Below are 21,414 nucleotides of genomic sequence, written 5' to 3' on the forward strand. Positions count from 1 at the left end.
TTTTGTTTTACAATATTCTCTTCCTCCCTTGCTCAAGTCAATTCAGGCTGGGGAAGCATAAAGAGAAAATATATCAGAGGGCTGTATGACTTTCAAAGCACCACGGAAATGGTTCAAAGAGGTATGAGTTTAGAGTCCCAAAGATCGTTCAACTCTCTAGCCCATTGCTTCTCAGATTATAATGATCATGTGAGTCACCTGGGGATCTTGTGAACATGCAGACTCTGATTCAGGAGGTTTGGGTGGAGCCTAAGACGCGGCCTTTGTAACAGAGGTCCAGGTGGTGCCAAAGCTGCTGGTCCTCAGAATAGCAAAACTTTGAGTGGCAAAGCTCTAGTCTGTCTTTTGGTTCCAGAGGGATTTTTTTCCTCCCCAAATAGTCAACTCGAATGGCAGGCTCTTCCCTTTTCATTCCATTTTGCACCTCCTGTGAGATGTGGTTCCTGCCAATAAGGAGATCTCAGTGGTTTAGGCAGCCAGGAAAGCTGTCGATTGTAAAGTGTGGTGTGTTGTAAGTAGAGCTCACTGTGGGGGATGTGGGAGGCTGGGGAGGGGCACTTGCTCCTGGAGAGGAAGTCAGGGAAGTCTCCTTGGCAGAGAAGAGATGCCGGTCTATCACTGCACCGTATCTCCTGATTCCTACCCCCTCCCTGCTCCTTTAAGCAAGAATCCCAGGGCTGCTGTGACATCTTACCTCCTGTTGCCTGGACCCATGTCTGGGTGCCCTGCCTTCTGGACAAGACTATCCACACCTGAGCCCACCATGTTCCTTTGGCCATGGCCTTGAGCCTCCCAGCCCCCTACAGATTAGAGGTCCTAGCCTGCCTCTTTCTGATCCAGGGTCTGTTTTGACACCATGACTAAAACGAGAGGTTTAGGCAGTTCCAGATATGAGGGAAAAAATGTGTGTTATTTCCACAACATTTAGTGCATTTCTTCTTTTAATTATAATCCTGGCCAAGTCCTTACAAATCTTATCCTTTCCAAACCGAGATTGGTTTTCCTTGTTCATGGATGCCAGCAGCTGGGATAGGTTTCCTCCGTCTGCTCCCTTTCTCCTTTGCCATTCTTCTTTCTTTGCCCCCTTTTTCCCTCGGGGTTCACAGCATGGAGGCTTTGTCTCAGAAAGGCCACTGTTGGCCTGAGTAGGGGAAGGAGGTCCTCTGCTTATTGCTAAGCCATCTTCTGTTGGCATATCTGGGAGTTTCCACTTACAGCCTAGAAGTAGCTGAACAGAGAACAGGCCCTTGGTGGATTAATCCTTTCTTTAACATATGCTAAGAATCCTGGTATGTCAGACACTGCTCTGGGTTCCATGGATACAGCAGTAAACAGACATGGTTCCTGCCCTGACAGTCTAGCTAGATGTATTACACTAATCTTATCAATGGGGGCACTTACACACACACACACACACATGCGCGTGCATGCACACACATGCATTCTGGTCTTCAACCTCCTGAGAAACCCAATCTCACCATCTTCAGAGAAATGGCCTCTGTCCCAGGCCCACGGAAAACAAAAGAAATTCCTAGAAACATACCTCACACGTGTTTGGATGGCTATTAACAAAAAGACAAGAAATAGCAAGTGTTGGCAAGGACGTAGAAAAAAGGGAACCCTTGTGCACTGTTGGTGGGAATGTACATTAGTGCAGCCGCTATGGCAAACAGTATGGAGGTTCTTCAAAAAAAGATTTTTTTTTAATTAAAAATAGAACTACCATATGATCCAGCAATCCCACTTCTGAGTATATTTCCAAATGAACTGAAATCAGGATCTTGAAGAGATTATCTGCATGCCCAGATTCATTGTATTATTATTCACAACAGCCAAGATATGGAAGCAACCTAAATGTGGAAGGATGAATGGGTAAAGATGGGGCATGGAATATTATTCAGCCTTTAAAATGAAGGAAATCCTGGGACTTCCCTGGTGGCACAGTGGTTAAGAATCCACCTGCCAATGCAGAGGACGTGGGTTCGAGCCCTGGTCCAGGGAGATCCCACATGCTGCAGAGCAACTAAGCCCATGTGCCACAACTACTGAAGCCCGTGCGCCTAGAGCCCGTGCTCTGCAACAAGAGAAGCCACCACAGTGAGAAGCCGGCGCACCGCAATGAAGAGCAGCCCCCACTCACCACAACTTGAGAAAGCCCGCGCACAGCAACGAAGACCCAATGCAACCAAAAAAAAAGCAATTGGCCATTAAAGGAAAAATATCCTTAAAATAAAAAAGAAGGAAATCCTGCCATTTATGACACATAGTTGAACTTGGAGGACATTATGATAAGTGACATAAGCCGGACAGAAAAAGACAAATACTGTATGGTTTCACTTATATGTGGCATCTAAAATAGCCAAAGTCAGAAATAGGGAGTAGAATGGTGGTCGCCAGGGCAGGAGAGGGGGAAATGGGGAGATGTTGGTCAAAAGGTATAAAGTTTCACTTATGCAAGATGAATAAATTCTGGAGATCAAATGTACAACAGTATGACTGTAGTTAACAGCACTGTATTGTATATACCTGAATGTTGTCAAGAGGGTAAATGTTAAGTGTTCTCACCACACACACACAGAAGAAGAAAATGGTAACTCTGTGAGGTGATGGATATGTTAATTAGGTTGATTGTGGTGACCCTTTCACAGTGTATACATTTATCAAGATATCAAGTCAGTACACCTTACATATACACAATTTTAATTGTCAGTTATTCCTCAATGAGCTGTTGTTTTTTTAAAAAGAGCTAATGTCCTTTAGTAATTTTTTTCTCTGGGGGCATTTTGAGGGCAAATGGAGTGGGAGCCACAGGAAAGGTTTAAAAGTACCATCGATCAAAGAAACCTAATGGCTGGGGACTTGTTTGATGCAGAAGAGGGAACAAGAGTCCTCTGGAGGGTCTGGCCCCTCAGTGGGGGAGGGATGCTCTTGACAGACGCGGTGAGTCATAGCTGGGCCCCGTGTGCTTATGTACAGAATTTCACATCCAGCAAGGAGAGGTTCTTGCTTGAAAACTGTTGGTGAATACAGACAATGCTCCAATCCCTGTGGAAGATGACTGCACTCAGCTCCCTAAATTCTGTGTTTCTCCATATTTGTATATGCTGTTACCCAGTGAATACCTGATTAAGGAGTGCAGCTGCTAAATGAATACATTTGTTGCTCATCAAATGGAACCATAAAGCCAGCGATGATGGGGCTTATTAAAAAGCTTCTTTCACTCAGTGAAAAATCCCCCACATGTCCCAGCCGGTCTCAATATCGCCGCTAATGAAATGGGTAACCAATACACAAAGAGATGTATTCAAGAGCAAATTAACTGCCTCAGGAATATGCATCATAAAGATTGCAGCCTGGAAAATAAATAGACAGTGTATTGGGCAAATTGGCCTCGTGTTTAAGTGTTGATGAGTTGGAAATATTGGTTTAGCTTCTTGATGGAAGCAGGCAGTATGGGATCCTGTAAGGCAGACATTAGCATTCAAAAATCAAGCTGGGGACCCTCTCATTTGCTAGAACTGGGAAAGGGGTGAGAAGGAGTGAGCAATGAGCCATTCCTAAGTGCCAGGCCCTGTGCTGTTGCCACCTACTCCTTGCATTGCCCAAGAAGGGGGGGCACTATGTTTTTAGCCTTACCTACCTGTGACCATGTAATGAGATGACAGAAAGAGATTTTGTTTTCTCTGTCTGTCCAAACCATTAGTGCATGAGCCTTTATCAGATTATTTAAAAAGAATTAACCCCTCTTACATAAGCCCTCAGACATTTCTGGGCTCCCTTGAGCCCTGGCTGATGAGAAAGAAAGAGAGAAAGAGAGAAAGAGAGAGAGAGAGAGAGGGAGAGGGAGAAGGAGAGGGAGAGGGAGAGAGAGAGAGAGAGAAAGAGAGAGAGAAAGAGAGAAAGAGAGAGAGGGAGGGAGAGAGAGAGAGAGAGAGAAGGAAGGAAGGAAGGAAGGGAGGAAAGAAGGGAGGGAGGAAGGGAGGGGAGAGGGAGGGGGGATGGAAAGAAGGAAGGAAGAGAGAGAGGAAGGAAGGAAGGAAGAGGAAGAGAGGAAGGAAGGAAGGAAGAGGGAGAGAGGAAGGAAGAGGGAGAGAGGAAGGAAGGAAAGAAGAAAGAAAAAGAGAGAGACGCAGAGACAGAGAGAGAGGGAGGGAGGAAGGAAGGAGGATTTCCCTTTGTGTCTTCTGCTCCAGATTCTGGTCCTTCTATCTCACACCTACTCTCTGCCTTTATTCTCCTTTGGACACTTTCCAGACCAGAGGGAAGCAGCAACCTGCAGGTTGAATGGCCATTCCCAGCACCTCGGCTCCTCTAAGACCCAAGGTTAAGTCTTATTGCTCTTCCCTCCCTCCTCGTCCTAGTCAACAGACACACACACAGACACACACAGACACACACAGACACACACAGACACACACACACACACACACACACACAGCCTGAGGAGAAGGCCATAGGGTGGGTTTTGAGTCACATGGATTTGGGTCATGTGATCCTGGGCAGGTCACCTGATGCCCCGGAGTCCCTGTTGCACCAGGAGAGTGAAAATGATCTTGTCTCCCTCACGGGCAGTTGGGAGGAACTGATGAAATAACACACAGAAAGTTTCTGGAATTATTCCCAAACATCAGTCCCTCCTGAGTCCTGATCTCCTCCATGATTTTCACAGGCCTTCCTTCTTTTGAAAAGAACCAGTGAAGTGGGTAACTGAAAGGAAGTTCACAGCAGCTACAGGCCCCTCTACAGAGAGACTGAATGAGCTGATTTAATGTGTAGCAAGATCACAAAGAGATAAAAACCAGCAGACCCAAGTGCACCTGCTCAAGCAGCCTTTTTATTATTCTGTTTATTATTTATTTATTCTTTTATATTAGTATGTTTAATATAATTATTACATTTCATTATTTTTTAGCATGATTACTGCAATGATTATTTTTAAAGGAAAGCTAATGAATTGTTTGGGTTTATCCCATTCCAGACTAATTGACAGTCAATTTCCATTTGAGGTCAGTGGATTCTGGAAGGCTGTAAGGGCTGTGCACCCCATTTGTTTATGGGCACGCGGCTCAGAGTGGGCTCCCCCAGAAGCAGATAAGGGTGTGAATGCATGTGATTTCCCTGGGAAGTGATCTGAGGAAGTGACTGTAGGGGACCAGGGTAGTGGCACAGGGAAGGGAAAGTATAGGGTGCCTTAATGAGCAAGTTAATGCATTGGCTGTTGGGGAACTTCTGGTAGGTAGCGTAGAACCCACATCACAGTCATCCCACCTGAGAGGGAGGGGGCTGGGGTGTTTATCCACCAACTCAGGTCAGTCATTTGAGGGCTGTTCCTGGGGACTTTTATTCTTCAGTATTTCCAGCCTGCATGCAAAGGACACTAAGCGGGGAGGTGCAGGTGCTTGTAGTAGGAAGCCATCCCCTTGCCCGGGACTGGTGAGTCCCCAAGGGGATGTGGGTCACGCACCGAGGGTATCTGCACAAGCTTAAACATCTGGGATCCATAGAACATCCCGTTTGCAATGTTGTGGGTTTTTTTGTTTGTTTGTTTGTTTGTTTCTGGCTGTGCCGCGCGGCTTGCAGGATCTTAGTTCCCAGACCGGGGATTGAACCCTGGCCCCAGCAGTGAAAGCGCAGAGTCCTAGCCACTGGACCACCAGGGAATTCCCTGCAATGTTGTGTCTCTGTATTTGTCTTTCTCTCCAGACTATGAGCTCTCTGAGGGGAGGGCCATGTCTTGTTTTCGTGCCCACTGCTTAGCACAAACCTGGCCCAGAACAACCACTCAGCAAACACCTGCTGACGGACTGAATGGATGATGGAGGGAATAAGTGATTGAAGGCTTGAAAGTGCACAGGACCAAGATTTTAAACTCAAATGCCTACAAGAGCCAGGGGGAGGGTGAAATGAGTAACACAGTTCAGAAAAAAGAAAAATCAGAAGGTGGGAGTTGTGGGGACATGAAAGACACACGTCCTGTCAATGGCACAGCTGTTACTCAGCTTTGAGTGATTGTCACCTTGTGGGAATTTGACCCATCGTGGCTGGACCTCTTGACTTTTTAAAAAAGAAAAGCCAGGACTCCCCATTAGGTAAAATTTCTTGATTTTAAAATGTAGTCAATGATGTAAAATATTTTGAAAACTAGAGACAGATCCCTCAAACACATCCGGGTGATGTAACTCATTGCCAGGCATATGTGGTCACCCAGTTATACGAAGCAGGACACAGCACAGAGCACTTCCAGAGAGAGAGACAGGGGCTTCCCAGCTCCCCAGAAGTCCCCACAGCGATGTGCCCTGGAATGTTCATGGATTAGTAACATAAAGAATAGTCTGGCAGGTTCATGTAGTCCCTTAGGCAGGAGACGTGGGGGGAAAATCCCTCTATTCCCATATCTGTAAAGTAGGTACATTAAGGCCCGACCTCTTTGTGGTGAAGGTTAATATATTGATGAGTGAGACAGTTCTTTATAAACCCTAAATCCAAGCTTGGTTGGTGCCCTTCCCAGAACTCTCCCTGCTGCCATTGAAGGCTGTTTCCTTGGCTTAGGGTTCTTCTAGCTCAGGCTCTCTTCCTGTCTCTGCCCTAAGCCCTCAGGGTCTGCTGTGGTTGTCAGGCTCCTAACTGGTGGCCTTGGTCATGATCTGCCCGTCTTTGCCAGGTGCCTGGCAGCTTAGTGCTGGTGTGCTCAGCTGTGATGTCCACCTCTGGGATGCCACCTTCTGGACCACCCAGCCTGGGTTTGCAACCTGGAGCTCATGACTCAGAGAAGCAAATATGAATGCAGTTCCTTCTTTGGAGGAGCTCACAGCCCAGGGGAGGCAGACCCTAATCCATGACAACACAAACGTTAAGGATCAGTGGCATTTCTTTGTTTACCAAGCCCCATTCCTTTTCTTCCTGGGCGTGAAGCTAGACTACATTTCCCAGACCCCCTTGCAGTTAGGTGAAACCATGTGACTGAGTTCTGACCAATGGAATGTGGGCAGAAGCAATGTAGCCCGATTCCCAGCATGACCCATAAAAATCTCTTCTGCAATTCTGAATACACTCCCTCTTTCACCATCCACTGGATAAATGGAGAGAACTCCAAGCACTGAGACAAGCGTGTGGAGCCACAGGATGGAAAGGACTTGGGTCCCTGAATGACTGCAGAAAGTAGAAATTTCCACATCTCCAAATGACCTAGGTTGTACTGTGATGTGAAGGACAAACCTTATTGTGTTATGCTGCTGAGATTTGGGGGTTGTCTCTTACATCAGTTATCCCACCCTGACTGATACAGTGCCCTAAGTGGAAGTGTGCAGAATGCCTCGGGAACCCCTGGGCCTCCTGGGGAACCCCTGGGCTCTCTGCTGGGGGAAGGAATGGACTCCAACTCAGAGCTCGTTAAGGAAGCCGTAGGCTCTCTACCAGGGTACGAGAAGTGTGGAGCTGGAGAGTTCAGATCTGCTTCCACATACATTAAAGTAAACACAGTTAAAGGGACTTTGTGATGCCCCTTGAGGTGGTAGAAGGAACTTTGGGCAATAATAATTGTTCCAAGTTGTGGGTGAGAGTTGCATTTTTCCATCCTCCAGGAATTCACATCTCAATGGTGCAGGGTAGACTTTATTCCTTCAGGGATAGCTAAAGACCATGAATTTCTCTTGGCAAATGGTTCTGCCTCTGAGAGTCACTTTTCTTGCTCACTATGCGAACAGGTGACAGTAGGACTGAAGATCCTCTTGGCAGGCAAAGATCCGTGAGCTCGAAGCTCTACCAGCAACTTCCATCCTGCCGCTAGGGATCTGGGATGGAGAGCGTGTACTCTCCACCCAGGGCATATCTGCTGCAGGGGGAGAGGGGAAGCAGTCCAGGCCCACATCATTTGGGGCAAATACGTTCAAGGAGTCATCCTCTTTTCTGGATGTTTATACCATCTACACATTCCCCAAGGACTGGATTAAACAGCTCTGGCTACTTCTCACCGAAGGGAGGCTGTTGGCGCCCTCCAGATGGATGGAGGCTGGAGAGCAAGGTGTAAGAATCAAGGCAGCTCCTGAGGGTAGGAAGCAGAACAGGGTCAGATGGGACGGACTCCCATATTTTTGCAGTTTCTTTATCCCTCTATTCAAGATTTAAATTTCAGGGAGAGAAGCCAGTTATACAAAGCATGAGACATGACAAGACATTCCCAAAGAGATGCACGGGCTTCTAGGACCCCCAAAGTTTCCCATGGGGATGTTCCACTTTTGCTGATGCCGCTGCTGGATGAGAGAAGGTGGCCTTTGCCATTCTCATGAGCTTTGTTATACTCTCTAAGTGTGTCCCCTCACCACCCCCAAACTGTTCTGACCACCATGGCAACAAACCAGTACAATACAGCTGTAGTGCCCTCCTAAGTGATGACTGTGAAGGCTGAGCGATGACTCCTGGAGGCCCAGAGGTGAATTTTCTAGACCTAGCATCACTCAGCAGGTCCAAGCCTCAAAGCTGCGTGAGATCTATTCCTGAGGTGGGGATCGGCTTAGTTCTATTTGCTTCTTCCTCCCCACAAAATAGCAAACAACCCATCCTTTAGGGCCCTTTGTTACAGATTGTGACAGCTTCCTTGGCCAGGTGCCTCGGTGTCTTTTAAAATTAACAAGTAATCCTGAGGCAATATTTGAGCCTAGACATGTGAGTGATTGCTTCTGCCTATGCTGGGAAAAGGGGGTTGCTTCAGGGACATGGGATACCAGATGGCTCTGAGAGGAAGCCTGGTTTCAAAAGTAATTAAGGACAACAATCTCAGAAGAGCAGCATAAACCAAACTGTCTGAACAAAGAGGCACTGGATTAGACTGTTGAATGCATCAAAAAGAAATTCTCAAGATCCTGATGTTTCGCCAGGGCCTTCTAACACTTCACTGTTTGGTCATCTGGGCTGTGGCATCAGGAGGCCGGTGCCTCTCTGTAAATAGACTAATTTCTGCATGTGGGTCAGGGTGGATCTCTCAGAACAGAGAAAATCAAACCAGAGCAAAGATCATCATGGAGGGAGAAAGAAGGTTTAAAAGGGCAGTCTTGGTAATGTTTTACTGCCTCTTTAAATGATCACTAGTGTGATAAGCAATAGCTTTTTTAAAAATCTCTTAAGGCATTTATAGACTGCTTCCAGTGTGTGAGGCATTGGGATGGATGGATGAAAACACAGAGAAAGTATGACCCCTATTCTCAAAGGAGTTATAAACTAAGGATAATGATAATAAGTAATATTTATAGGGTGTTAAATAGTTTGCAAAGCTTTTTTTTGGGTGAATGTTATAATGCTATTGATCACAGGTATTATCCATTCAGTATTTTTCCTGAGTGTGCAGGAAATTGAAGCTCAGAGAGGTTAAGCAACTTGACCAAATTCACACAGCTTATCAGTGAAGAGACTAAATTTTTTTTTTCAGATTTTATTTTATTTTATTTTATTTTTTTATTTTATTTATGGCTGTGTTGGGTCTTCGTTTCTGTACGAGGGCTTTCTCTAGTTGTGGCAAGTGGGGGCCACTCTTCATCGCGGTGCGCGGGCCTCTCACTGTCGCAGCCTCTCCTGTCGCGGAGCACAGGCTCCAGACGCATAGGCTCAGTAATTGTGGCTCACGGGCCCAGCTGCTCTGCGGCATGTGGGATCTTCCCAGACCAGGGCTCGAACCTGTGTCCCCTGCATTGGCAGGCAGATTCTCAACCACTGCGCCACCAGGGGAGCCCTCAGATTTTATTTTATTTTACATACACATGTATCTATTCTTCTTCAAATTCTTTTCCCATTTGGGTTATTACAGAATATTGAGCAGTGTTCCCTGTGCTATACAGTAGGTCCTTGTTGGTTATCTGTTTTAAATACAGCAGTGTGTACATGTCGATCCCAAACTCCCAATCTATCCCCGCCCCCCACCTCTCCCCCCAGTAACCATAAGTTTGTTCTCTAAGTCTGTAAATCTGTTTCTGTTTTGTAAATAAGTTAATTTTATCCTTTTTTTTTTAGATTCCGCATATACGTGGTATCATATTATATTTGTCTTTCTCTGTCTGACTTACTTCACTTAGTATGATAATCTCCAGTGAAGAGATTAAATTTGAACTTGAATCCTCTGCCTAAACTTCTTGCCTATGTAGCCAAGGAGACAGACATGTATACAAATGACATGAGGGATTGTATGAATGTTAGCGATAAGGAAGGAGTAGAATGCTGATTGTGAACTAACCGTGAAATATTGAGAATAAGCAGTGGTGTTGTGGTGAAAAGGGTGCATCCTTCATCTCTCTACTTCCTTCCTCCACAATGCTGCAGAAATGATCTTTCTATTGACAACAACATAAATCTGATTTGTTCACTTCTAAGCTTAAATCCCTCCATTGGCTTCTCATTGCCTTCATGGTGAAGTTGGTGTTGGACACTGAAGATTTACATGTTCCTGTTGTGTGGTTTTGCCCAGCTGGGGTTCCCCAGTGACAGCCTGGAGGAGGAAGATGGTTAATTCATTCAGGATTGCATTATTGCCAATCGATGTGACAGAGAGATGAGGAGTCAGGCAACAGAGTAATGATAGATCATAGGATCCAGCTGATGAAGTGAGGAAAGGGAAGGCAGGAGGGGCTCATGGATGGGAGAAGAGGAGAGGTGGATGGACTGGGAGTCCTGATGAGGTTGAAGAATGGTTGCAGTGGGATGCTCGGGCGGGCAAGCTGGGTGGAGAGGATTCAAGGGGAATGGGGTGCGTGGATGAGTGAGTTTGGAGAAAGCAGTCTCAGATGATGATAAAGTTCAGGAAGTGACCCTCCCAATGGGTGACTGGTAGAATAATGCCCCCTCCCAGAGATATCCATGTCTTAACCAAAAGGGTCCATGAGCCAAGGAATGCAGGTGGCATCCCCAAGTTGGAAAAGGCAAGAAAAGAGATTCTCCCCTAGAGCCACCAGTCAGCCTTGCTGACTCACTTTGGACTTCTCTTGTCCAGAACTATAAGAATAATACATCTGTGTTGTTTTAAGCCACTAAATTTGTAATTTGTTACAACAGCAATTTGGAAACTAACAAAGTTGATTAAAAGATTAGAGAAGAAAGTACTTGAATGACTCTTCACATCTTGGATTCTCTATTTCTTGACATATCTATCATCAACTCAACTGGAGTTTCCAGAGCTGGACAAGTGTTTCTCTAGCCAACTCATTCCTCCACGACTTGCATCAATTATTTAATTTTAAAGCTTTCCCCACTCTCACCACACCTCTTACCTCCTCCTCCCATGTGGCTATCAGCAGTTGACCTGAAATCGTTCAGGATGAAGTCAGTAAGTTGGGATTGAAGACTTCATTGAATGAAGGAGAATTTCCAGGAGGTTACAACCAAGGTGGAGAGAGGCAGGTATAACTTGTCTGAGTCTCAAAGATGCAGGAATTTTTAAATACAGAGAAGGTGTACTGGTCTTCTTGGGATCCTCAAACAATGAAAAAAATCATGGTTAAGCTGTTCCATATGGGAAAATGAGAAAGATTATTTTTCAGATCTTTGAGAAGGAGGAAAAGAGAAGCCAGGAGGAGAAGGAAGAGGAGGAAAAAGTATAGGAGAGAGCTGACTTCAAGATGACAGAAGGCTAGGGACCACTTGGGGTGATGGGGTAGCTAAAATGGCTTTTAAGAGCATCTGTGCTTATGTGCAGTTTTAAGTCAGTTGCATTTTGTAATATGTGTCTCATGGCCATGGCTTTCCAACACCCTTGGCAAAATGTTCTATATTCTTGCTTTCACCTGTGGGATTTTGGAAATTGAAGATTGGATTTGCTTTTACCTGTGGATAAACTTGGTGTGGAAAAAAGATGGCATGTACAGAGGTAGGAATCCAGAGGCTGAGGTGAGCATCCATCCATCTATCCTTCCATCCACCTATCCATCACCTATGTATCCATCATTTACCTGTCGTCCATCTATCCATCATCCATCACCCATCACCCATCCACCCATTCACCATCTATCATCCATCCATACATCTACCCAGTCACAAATTCATTTATTCAACAAATACTCATTGAGCATCTATCATGTATACTTGATTCTGTTCTGGGTCCTGGGGACACTGCAGTGAACAAGATAGACAGATACCGTGCTCTCAGGAGCGTCCAGTCTGTATGAAAGGCAGATCATAGTAAAGTAACTGAATAGATTACCAAGATTCTTTCAGACTATGATAAACACTATGAAGACAATAAAAGAACAGGGTGATGTTAAATAGAGCAGTAGCTCCCAATGTGTTGTTTCTGGACTAATAACACTAGCACACCTGGAAACCTGTGAGAATGTAAATTCTCAGGATCCACCCCAGGCCCGCTGAATCACAAACTCTGGCAGTGGGTTCCAGAAATCTGTAGTTTGAGCCTTCCAGGTGAATCTGATGCATGCTTAAGTTTGAGATCCACTGTTAATGGGGAGTGACGGTATAGTTACTTGAGGAAGGGTAGTCTGGGAAGGCCTCTCAGAGGAGGTGACGTATGAGTTGCGATCTCATTGACAAGAGAAGTCTAGCTGTGAAAGCCTAGAGACGTGTGTTCTGGGCAGAGGGAATAGTGAGGGAAAAAGCCCTGAGGCAGGAACCAGGTTGGGGGCTTCAAGGGCCTGTGTGGCTGGAATGTGGTGTACAGTTGTACAAATTAATGATAAAAGACAGTACTAGAAACATTCTGGCTGTTCTTTGGCTGTTGTTCTCTTTATGTAGAAATATATAGACATCTCTCTTTATATAGAGATGTGGTCTTTGCCCATTTGTATTGGAAGATATATATCAGAATTCTTTTTTAAAGGAAAATATAAGTTAATTTAAATCATACAAGTAATACATATATAAATTTTCCTTATAGATGGATTTCTTGGCCTCTTATGAACTTGCATGTCATCTTGGGAAGGGCACTGTGGGCTAGGAGGCAAGGGACTTGGGATCTAATCTGGTCACATCTGGTCACTTATCTTCTCTGGGCCCCATTTCCCCATCTCCAAGGTCAGGATGAGGAGGGAGTAGGAGGAACCAGCTGCTGTGTCCCCTGAGCCAGAAGACTGCTGACATCTCCTTCAGGGGCAGTCCGGTTCCTCTACAACCTCCCTCACCTCCTTTCCCTCTTCCCGATTCCACCTTGGACAGACACACGTGGAACAGGGCAGGAGGAAACATGCCCGTGGATTCCCTTGGAATTATCATCTCTGTCAATCTGTTCTGAATACACCACAATTCTGAGAGCTCAAGTCCATGCTCTCAATAGCAGTTTCCTTTGTAGTTGTTGCCCTGCTGCTGAGCCCAACAGGTTTCTTTCTTACAAACGGATGTCTCATGAAAAAAACACTCAGCAGAGCTGCAAAATCATGACCACAGCATTTGGACTTCACTCTGCAAGATTGGGGAAACAGAGAGGAAACAAACCTGGACCTTGTCCAGGGAGGCAGTGAAGTGCAGTGGGAAGACCCTGGTGTACATCCTTTAACTTGGCCTCCCTGAGCCTGTTTCCTCATTTGCAAAAAGGGGATGACACCCTTACACTGTATTAAGTGCCAACTGTCTGGCACACAGTAGGAGCTCAACATATGTCAATGCTTGTCTTCCATCCCTCCCCAGGGAGCGGGGAAATGACTCTCCTCTCCAGACAGCCAACAAATCCCTCTTTGCCTACAACTCTCTGGGTTTGTTTTGCTTGTGTAGTAATTAGGCACCAGCAGCTGCGAGTATCCAAACCCACAGTCTTATCTTTTCCCCAAGCTGCTTCAGTTGATAGAGGGTTGGGTGGTAGATGACAGCTTGTTTATCCAGGGAGGCTGTAAAATATTCTGTTGAGCGAACACACAGAAAAGCTCATTTGTCTTGTCTTTTGTCTTTATAGCCGCACAGTTCAGAAGGGATGTTCTCCGATCTTCCTGACTCCTTGCTCCTCTGAGCGTTGCTCACAGACCCTCTCTGCCCACACCTGGGCATGCTGGGGCTGCCCCAGCCCCTCCCTCTCACCTTGCCGCCCTCGGCAAGAGCATCCACCACGAGGGCTCCATTGACCACTCCCAGCTTCGGCCACTCCCCTGAGCTTCACACTGGACACCACCACCTGGATGTCCACAGGCCCCGCCCACTCGGCCCATCCAAGACGGACGCCACCTCCCTTCCCACACTTCCCTTCCTTCTCTTCTCTGGGTATCAGCCATCGGCAGCAGTGGACACCGCTCCTTGAGACTGAAACCTGGGAGTCCAGCCTGGACACCCTGCTCTTTCTCTGCTCCACATCTCAATACCCTTCAGGCCCTGTCCATGCTCTGTCTCAGATCTCTCTCCTGATTGCCCTCAACTCAGCCCCGGCCACCACCAGCCTGGGGAAGGCACTGGTCCTTCTGCATGCCTGCAGCCGGGGGATGGTTCTGGAACACACACCAGACTCTGTCAGCCGCTCCTTCCGGACCTGCAGTCCTGAGGACGGGTGCGGAGAAGAATCTGTGATCATCCCCAGAGGCCACAGGAGGCAAGAAATAAACCCAGATTTTTGAGAAAAACAAACCAATCAACAACAACAACAACAAATAACAAAGTAAAAACATCCTGGCCTTCAATTCTGATGCCACCACATATTAGCGGTGTTATTTCTGACACTATTTCAGATCTCTCTGGAGCTCATTTTCTTCATTTCTGAAAAGGGGCCAATACTTCCTGCCTCCCAAAGTTGCCATGAAGTTTAGGTGAAGCTGTCTATGTGGTATATGGTACAAGTTTGATGAATGTTAGGCTCTTCTCCCTGTCCTTCACTTTGAATACTACTTCGTAGTTCTCAGAACCCTTTCTTAGATCGTTCATTCATTCCATTCGTTCATTCCACACCTATTTATTGTGTGCCTGCTATGAGCTGGGGATAATGCTGGGCGCTGGGGTGGAGTGGAGAACAAGTCAGACTTAGTCCCATATCCCCTGGGGTTTCCATTTTTGGTGGGTGGAGACAGGCAGAAAGCAAGTAACAAACAAATAATATGATATCAGGTAGTGTTAAGTGCCATGATAAAAAATCAAGCAAGATAAGATAGACATGATGGAGACTGGGAACTCCCTGGAGAGAGCCATGGGAAAGAGAGTCAATAAACAAGCCAAAGAATAATTAAAATAATTTACTGACTCTGGTACGTGCTTGTGAAGGAAGTAAGTGTGGTTATGTGAAACCACAGGCAGGTTAAGAGGATTAAATATTAAAAGTGTATGGGATGTGCCTTGTATGATGGTAAATAGCCTATACCCAGGGACCCATTCTTTCCCCCAATTCTCCTCTTTCCTGTGTCTTTAATTCCTCCCCTCAGGGATCCTTCCCACGAGCATTTACACATGTCCAAGTCTCTTTCTACTTAGAACACACCTCTCTGCCCCAACCTTACGCCTTCCTCCATCTCTGATCCTACCTTACCCTCCTCAGAGAAAATGGTTCTAAAGAGTTGTCTCCACTTCCACAATTCATTCTTCGACTCATTTCAGTCTGGCTCCTGCCCCCAGGAGGGTCCCAGAGACTGCTCCTTCTGAAGTCACCAATGACTTCCATTGTCACTGAATCCTTTGAGCTCTCATACCCTGTCTCTTGGTCACATTCAATATCATTCTCTCTCCAATTCTCAATACATCACCACCTCTTCAAGTTTGTTTTTTCCCCACCTGTCTGCTTACTCCTTCTCAGGCTTCTTCACTAACTTTTCTTCCTCTGTTGGTTCCTTAAATTGTTGGGGTGTCCCAAGACTCCATCCTGGGTCTCCTTTACTTCTCTCCCTGTACATTATCCCTCGGTAATGTCTCACGTCTCCCAAATTTACATCCTCAGCCCAGTTTGCTCACCTGAACTCCTGGCCCATGTTCTCAGTTCATTCTTGGACACCTCCACTTGGAAGTCCCATGGGCATCTTAGACTCCACAGGTCCAGATTGGAATTCACCGTTATCTTCCCCTCCAATCCTGCTTTTCTGCTCTTCCCATCTCAGTGAGTTTCACTACCTTCCAGCTATTGTACAAGCCAGAGCCTTAGACTTCACCAGTTCCCCTTGACCCCATCCTCTCCCCCATATTTGCTGGTCATCAAGTCCTGTAGATTCTGCCCACTACATTGCTCTCAGATTTGTCCCTCTCCCACCACTTCCTCTGCCCCCTTCCCTAATCCAGCATCTCTCATCTAGACAACTGCATAGTCTTTTCTCTGTCTCCACCTTTATACCCTCTGATCTGTCCTGCATATAGAAAGCAGACAGATCATCCTCAAATTCAAACCCAACGGTGTTCACTCTCCTGTTAAAAACCCTTTAAGGTTCTTCATTGCCTGCAGGATAAAAACCAGACTCCTTTCCTTTGCACCTGGGCCCTGAGGACTTAGTTGCTACCTGTCTTTCTGCCCTCCTCCGCCATCTGTCCTCTCTCACTCTGTGTCACACCAGGCTTAGTCCAGGGGCTCAGACCTATGAAGCTCTCTCTCTTGCCTGGGACATCGTCAATGCTCTTCCTTTAACTGGTGCTCTGTTCTCATCCTTTTCCCAGTTGGCTGATCTGAAGAAGCCTGGCAGATGAGCCATTCCAGCTCCTCCTTTTGTAGATGAGTCTCCTGAAGCCCAGAGAGGAAGAGTGCTTTGTTGAAGGTCACCCAGCATATATCTGGCCTGCTTCATACTAAGCAGAATGACCTCACTTCTCTCCCTGCCTCAGCCATGATGGGAGGGAAACTTGGCATCGCCCTGGATCCTCCTCCAAAGACTCTGCCTCTTTTGCTGCTGAAATCAGAAAGCTGAGCAAGTGGTAAGTTTTGCTGGGAAAGGGTTGGAATCATGCGGGATCCCTTTGCCTTGGATTTCTGAGGCTGAGGCCCCGGTGACACTGGCTTCTCCTGCCGCCAGTCCAGACCTCTCACGGTTCTGCCCCAGCTTTTCCTCACCCCATTGCTAATCCAGACCCTCACCTGCAGACACTCCTGCCCGCTTCCTCTCACCTGAAGTAGCTTGAGTCTCTCAGTGGCTGCTGGCACAACTTGGCTGGGAACAAGTCTGGCTGATATTTGAGACCAGGAGTGCTCAAGCAAGGTGGCAAATCCTAGTCCCCTGAGCTGAGGTGGGGTTGATGCCAGGACAGGGTCCATCAGTTAACCCTTGGCCATAGTCTGGGCTGGTAACCAGGTCGCAGACTAGGCCCTGACCCTGGCCACAGACTGAGCCCTGATTCTGGTTATAGACCAGATCTTGATTCTATCCCCAGACACAACTCTGACGCTGCTGCCAGACTTTGCCTTGATTCTGATAATAGACTGAGTCTTGATCCTCATCCCAGACTGAGCCCTGACCTTCGCTACAGACTGAACCGTGATACTGGCCCCAGGCTGTGCCCTGACCCTGCTTCTAGGCTGAGCCCTGATCCTGCCGTAGCTGTGCCCTGACCATGGACTGACACCCCTACCCAGCTCACAGACGGGATCTGCAGCTGTGGGCTCCTGGTAGAGTGTAGTGGACGCAGGGCTCATCCATCCCCTTAGGGGAGGGGTAGGAAATGTCTCTTCCTGGGAAAAACAGGACAGGATCAGCCTCTGGGGTTGTTAACACTCATGGATTTTGGGGGTCACCAGCTGCAGAAGGGGCAGGCTCAAAGGACTGTGGCAAAATCACATCCAGTAGAGCTTCCCAGCCAGTTTAGCTCCCAAATAATGGAGAGATTATTCCTGCCAATATCCATCAAGCTGAGATGGAGAGCATTTCAGTGAGAAGGTGCTTTAATGACTCTTTAAGGATTTGGGGCCTAATGAAGCACACATCAGAGGACGATTTAATCTTTCCCTCATAAAACCCTCACAATAAGGAGATCAACTTCAGAATCCAAATTCATCTTGACATAAAAATGTGAGCTCAAGACAGGCCCAGATCGCTGATAATTGTCTGGGGCTAATTGCTGCGGTCTTGGGGTGTTGAAGAGCAGCCGAGGGTGGGTGGCTATGGCAGAGGGCGTCCAGGGACATGCTGAGCTGTCCCCTGCGAGGTCCCTGGAAGGAACTGACGGCAGTGACATCGGAGGATAAGATAGAATATGGTGAACGTGGGGCAGTAGAAGGTCTTGCTTGGCTGTGGCTGGTTATCCCCTGCAAGGTGGATGGACCCTGCTCCCCAAATCCCTCTCCGAATGGACTAGGGGTCAGCAGATATCCACAGCCACTTGCCTAATAGGGAGCCCTAAATGGGCCAAGAAACTCCTGTTTCCAAGCGATAAATGAGACAATGAGAGCTTATGAGAGCTACTATGGAGAAAGCCAAAAGGAGGCGGCAGAGATGATCCGGGCATGTGTGGGGTGGATCACAGTCCTTAAGAGGGTCTCTCCAGCTCTCTGGGGGGTAGAAGCAGGGTCCTCTGATCATGGGCCCCTCATGGGCTTCTCTTCCTTCCGTCCACAGCTTTCTGTTAGCTGGGGGCTCACCCACCAGCTGAAGCTTGCACATGTCTTTTATTGCAAAGATTTTCTTCCTGCTGCACAAAATTCATTGATGACATTGTGTGGGGGGGGATCCTGAACAAATAGAGCCCAGCCACTAATTTCAAAAGGAAACATACTTTGTAATTAGATGGCAAAAAGCTGGAAATGATGAGAAACAAACTCAGTCGAGCCCTGGCTGGTGCATAATAATTGTTTATACTAAATTTATGTCCATAATGTACTGTGCATCCAGGGAAGGTATGAGATAAAGAAATGGGACCCTCCTCCCACTTTTTTCTATTAAAAGAAGACAACATTTAAAAAAATTTTTTTTAAATTGAAGTATAGTTGATTTACAATGTGTTAATTTCTGCTGTACACAAAGTGACTCAGTTATACACATATATGCATTCTTTTCCATTATGGTTTATCCCAGGATATTGGATATAGTTCCCTGTGCTACACAGTAGGACCTTGTTGTTTATCCATTCTAAATGTAATAGTTTGCATCTACCTACCCCAAATTCCCAGTCCATCTCTCTCCCCACTGTTTGGCAACCACAGGTCTGATCTCTATGTCTGTGAGTCTGTTTCTGTCTTGTAGATTGGTTCATTTGTGCCATATTTTAGATTCCACATATAAGTGATATCATATGGTATTTGTCTTTCTCTTTCTGACTTACTTCACATAGTATGATAATTTCTATTTGCATCCACGTTGCTGCAAATGGCATTATTTTGTTATTTTTTATGGCCGAATAGTATTCCGTTGTATATATGTACCACATCTTCTTTATCCATTCATCTGTTAATGGACATTTAGGTTGTTTCCATGTCTTGGCTATTGTGAATAGTGCTACTGTGAACATAGGGGTGCATGTATCTTTTTGAATTATAGTTTTGTCTGGATATATGCCCAGGAGTGGGATTGCTGGATCATATGATAATTCTATTTTTAGTTTTCTGAGGAACCTCCACACTATTTTCCATAGTGGCTGTACCAACTTACATTCCCACCAACAGTGTATGAGGGTTCCCTTTTTTCCACATCCTCTCCAGCATTTGTTATTTGTGAACTTTTTAATGATGGCCTTTCTGACCGGTGTGAGGTGGTACCTCATCGTAGTTTTGATTTGCATTTGTCTAATAAGGAAGGCAACATTTTTGAGTAAGACCCAGAAGCATTAAAGGAAAAAAATGAACATATTTTTACTGTAGAAAAAATTTTAAAACTTAGAAAAAAAATCTATACAGTGAAACACAGAGCCAAAGTTAAAAGAAAGCAAAGACTGGGAGAATACACTTGCAGCATATACAACAAAGAACTGCTACACTAGATATAAGAAGAGTTTCTGCAGATCAATAATAAAAAACAAATACACAGTGGAAAAGTAGGCAAAGGGTGTGGCCAGGTACCTTCTAGAAGAGGGAAGACTGACGACAGCAATGGCCATGGAGAAGCTGCTCAGATCTCCTTTCAAAAGAATCTCCTGTGGGGAGAAGAAGTGATAGACAGCCTCAAGCTAGAGCATCTTTTGATCCATGGTCACTCCGGACCATGCTTCCCCTGTTCCCAGCCAGTGACCAAGCGCTGTAGGGCTTTTGAACCAGTCTCTTGGAAAGTCTCCAGTGGCCTGATGGAGGCTTTCTCAGAATTGTGCTGTGTTCAAGGATCTTCCTATCCATTCCTTCCTTCCCCTCTTCTATCACAAGTGTCAGACCTGCACTTGGTCCGAAGCCTTTCCTGCCTCCTCCTCCGACTGCCTTTTGTCCTCCAGAGGTACTTCCCCCAAAAGGTTCTTGCTTGTCTAATCCCACGTTGGCATCTGCTTCTCAGAGGACATGAACGGATACAACCACAGGTCCACATAAAAAAGTTATTCAGGGCTTCCCTGGTGGCACAGTGGTTAAGAATCCCCCTGCCCATGCAGGGGACACGGGTTCGAACCCTGGTCCGGGAAGATCCCACATGCCGCGGAGCAACTAAGCCCGTGCGCCACAACTACTGAGCCTGCGTACCACAACTAATGAAGCCTGCACGCCACAACTACTGAAGCCTGCGCGCCCAGAGTCCGTGCTCCACAACAAGAGAAGCCACCGCAATGAGAAGTCTGCGCACGCAAGGAAGAGTAGCCCCCGTTCGCCGCAACTAAAGAAAACCTGTGTGCAGCAACAAAGACCCAATGCAGCCAAAAATAAATAAATTTATTAAAAATTTAAAAAAGCTATTCAACCTTACTCGTAATTAAGAAAGTGCAGACTAAAATGTGATACTGTCTTCTGTAATCAAATGGACAAACATTTTAAAAAGGTCATTAATATCTTGTTTAGTGAGGGAGGTACAAGGTGAATCTCTCTCCCATATTGTGCTAATGCCAAGAGTATAAAATATACATATTCACTGCATCAGCATTTCACTTCCAGGAGTCTGTTCTATAGAATATATATATATGTGTGTGTGTGTACAAAGATATACATGTCCATTGTGGCGTTATCTATGTTGGTAAGAAACTTGAAGATATTCTAAATGTGCATTACTAAGGAACATTTACATCAATTATGGAGCACCCACACAATATAATTTGCAGCTGTTTGAAAGGAGGTCAAGCTCTCTGACATGAAAAGATGCTCATGATGCCACGCTCAGTGGAGAAAAGACAAAGCTGAAGGGTACATTGTGTAGTGCCCTTTGAGTAGGAAAACCCTTCTCTAAATGAGTTTATATGCATACAAATTGGTGAATAGAGCAAAAATCTGGAAAGGTAGAGCTAAATTATTGCTAAGATTATTTGTCTTTGGGGAAGAGAGTGAGATTGGGGATAGCTATTAAAGGGAGTCCTCACTTTTTATTCTGTTTCCTTCTTTATTGTTTAGATATTTGACAGTGAATGTGGATTGTTATGTTTAATTAAAATGAGCAATAATACATAAGAACAAAGAAAGACCTCCAGAGTGTAACTTTCATAAGGAGTATT

General features: G+C 45.9%; 1 long non-coding RNA gene across 2 annotated transcripts in view; it reads left to right on the top strand.

Annotated features, from left to right (window-relative positions):
- Positions 1-19,024, top strand: part of LOC132348875 (uncharacterized) — a 153,337-nt gene extending 134,313 nt beyond the window's left edge. For both annotated transcript variants that reach the window (XR_009497578.1, XR_009497579.1), the window contains 2 exons: positions 16,531-16,785; positions 18,420-19,024. This is a non-coding gene — a long non-coding RNA (uncharacterized LOC132348875). The remainder of the gene's footprint in view (positions 1-16,530; positions 16,786-18,419) is intronic.
- The last annotated feature ends 2,390 nt before the right edge of the window (positions 19,025-21,414 follow it).

This window comes from Balaenoptera ricei, chromosome 15 (assembly GCF_028023285.1).
Source record: "Balaenoptera ricei isolate mBalRic1 chromosome 15, mBalRic1.hap2, whole genome shotgun sequence".
In the NCBI taxonomy this organism is placed as follows: Eukaryota; Metazoa; Chordata; class Mammalia; order Artiodactyla; family Balaenopteridae; genus Balaenoptera; species Balaenoptera ricei.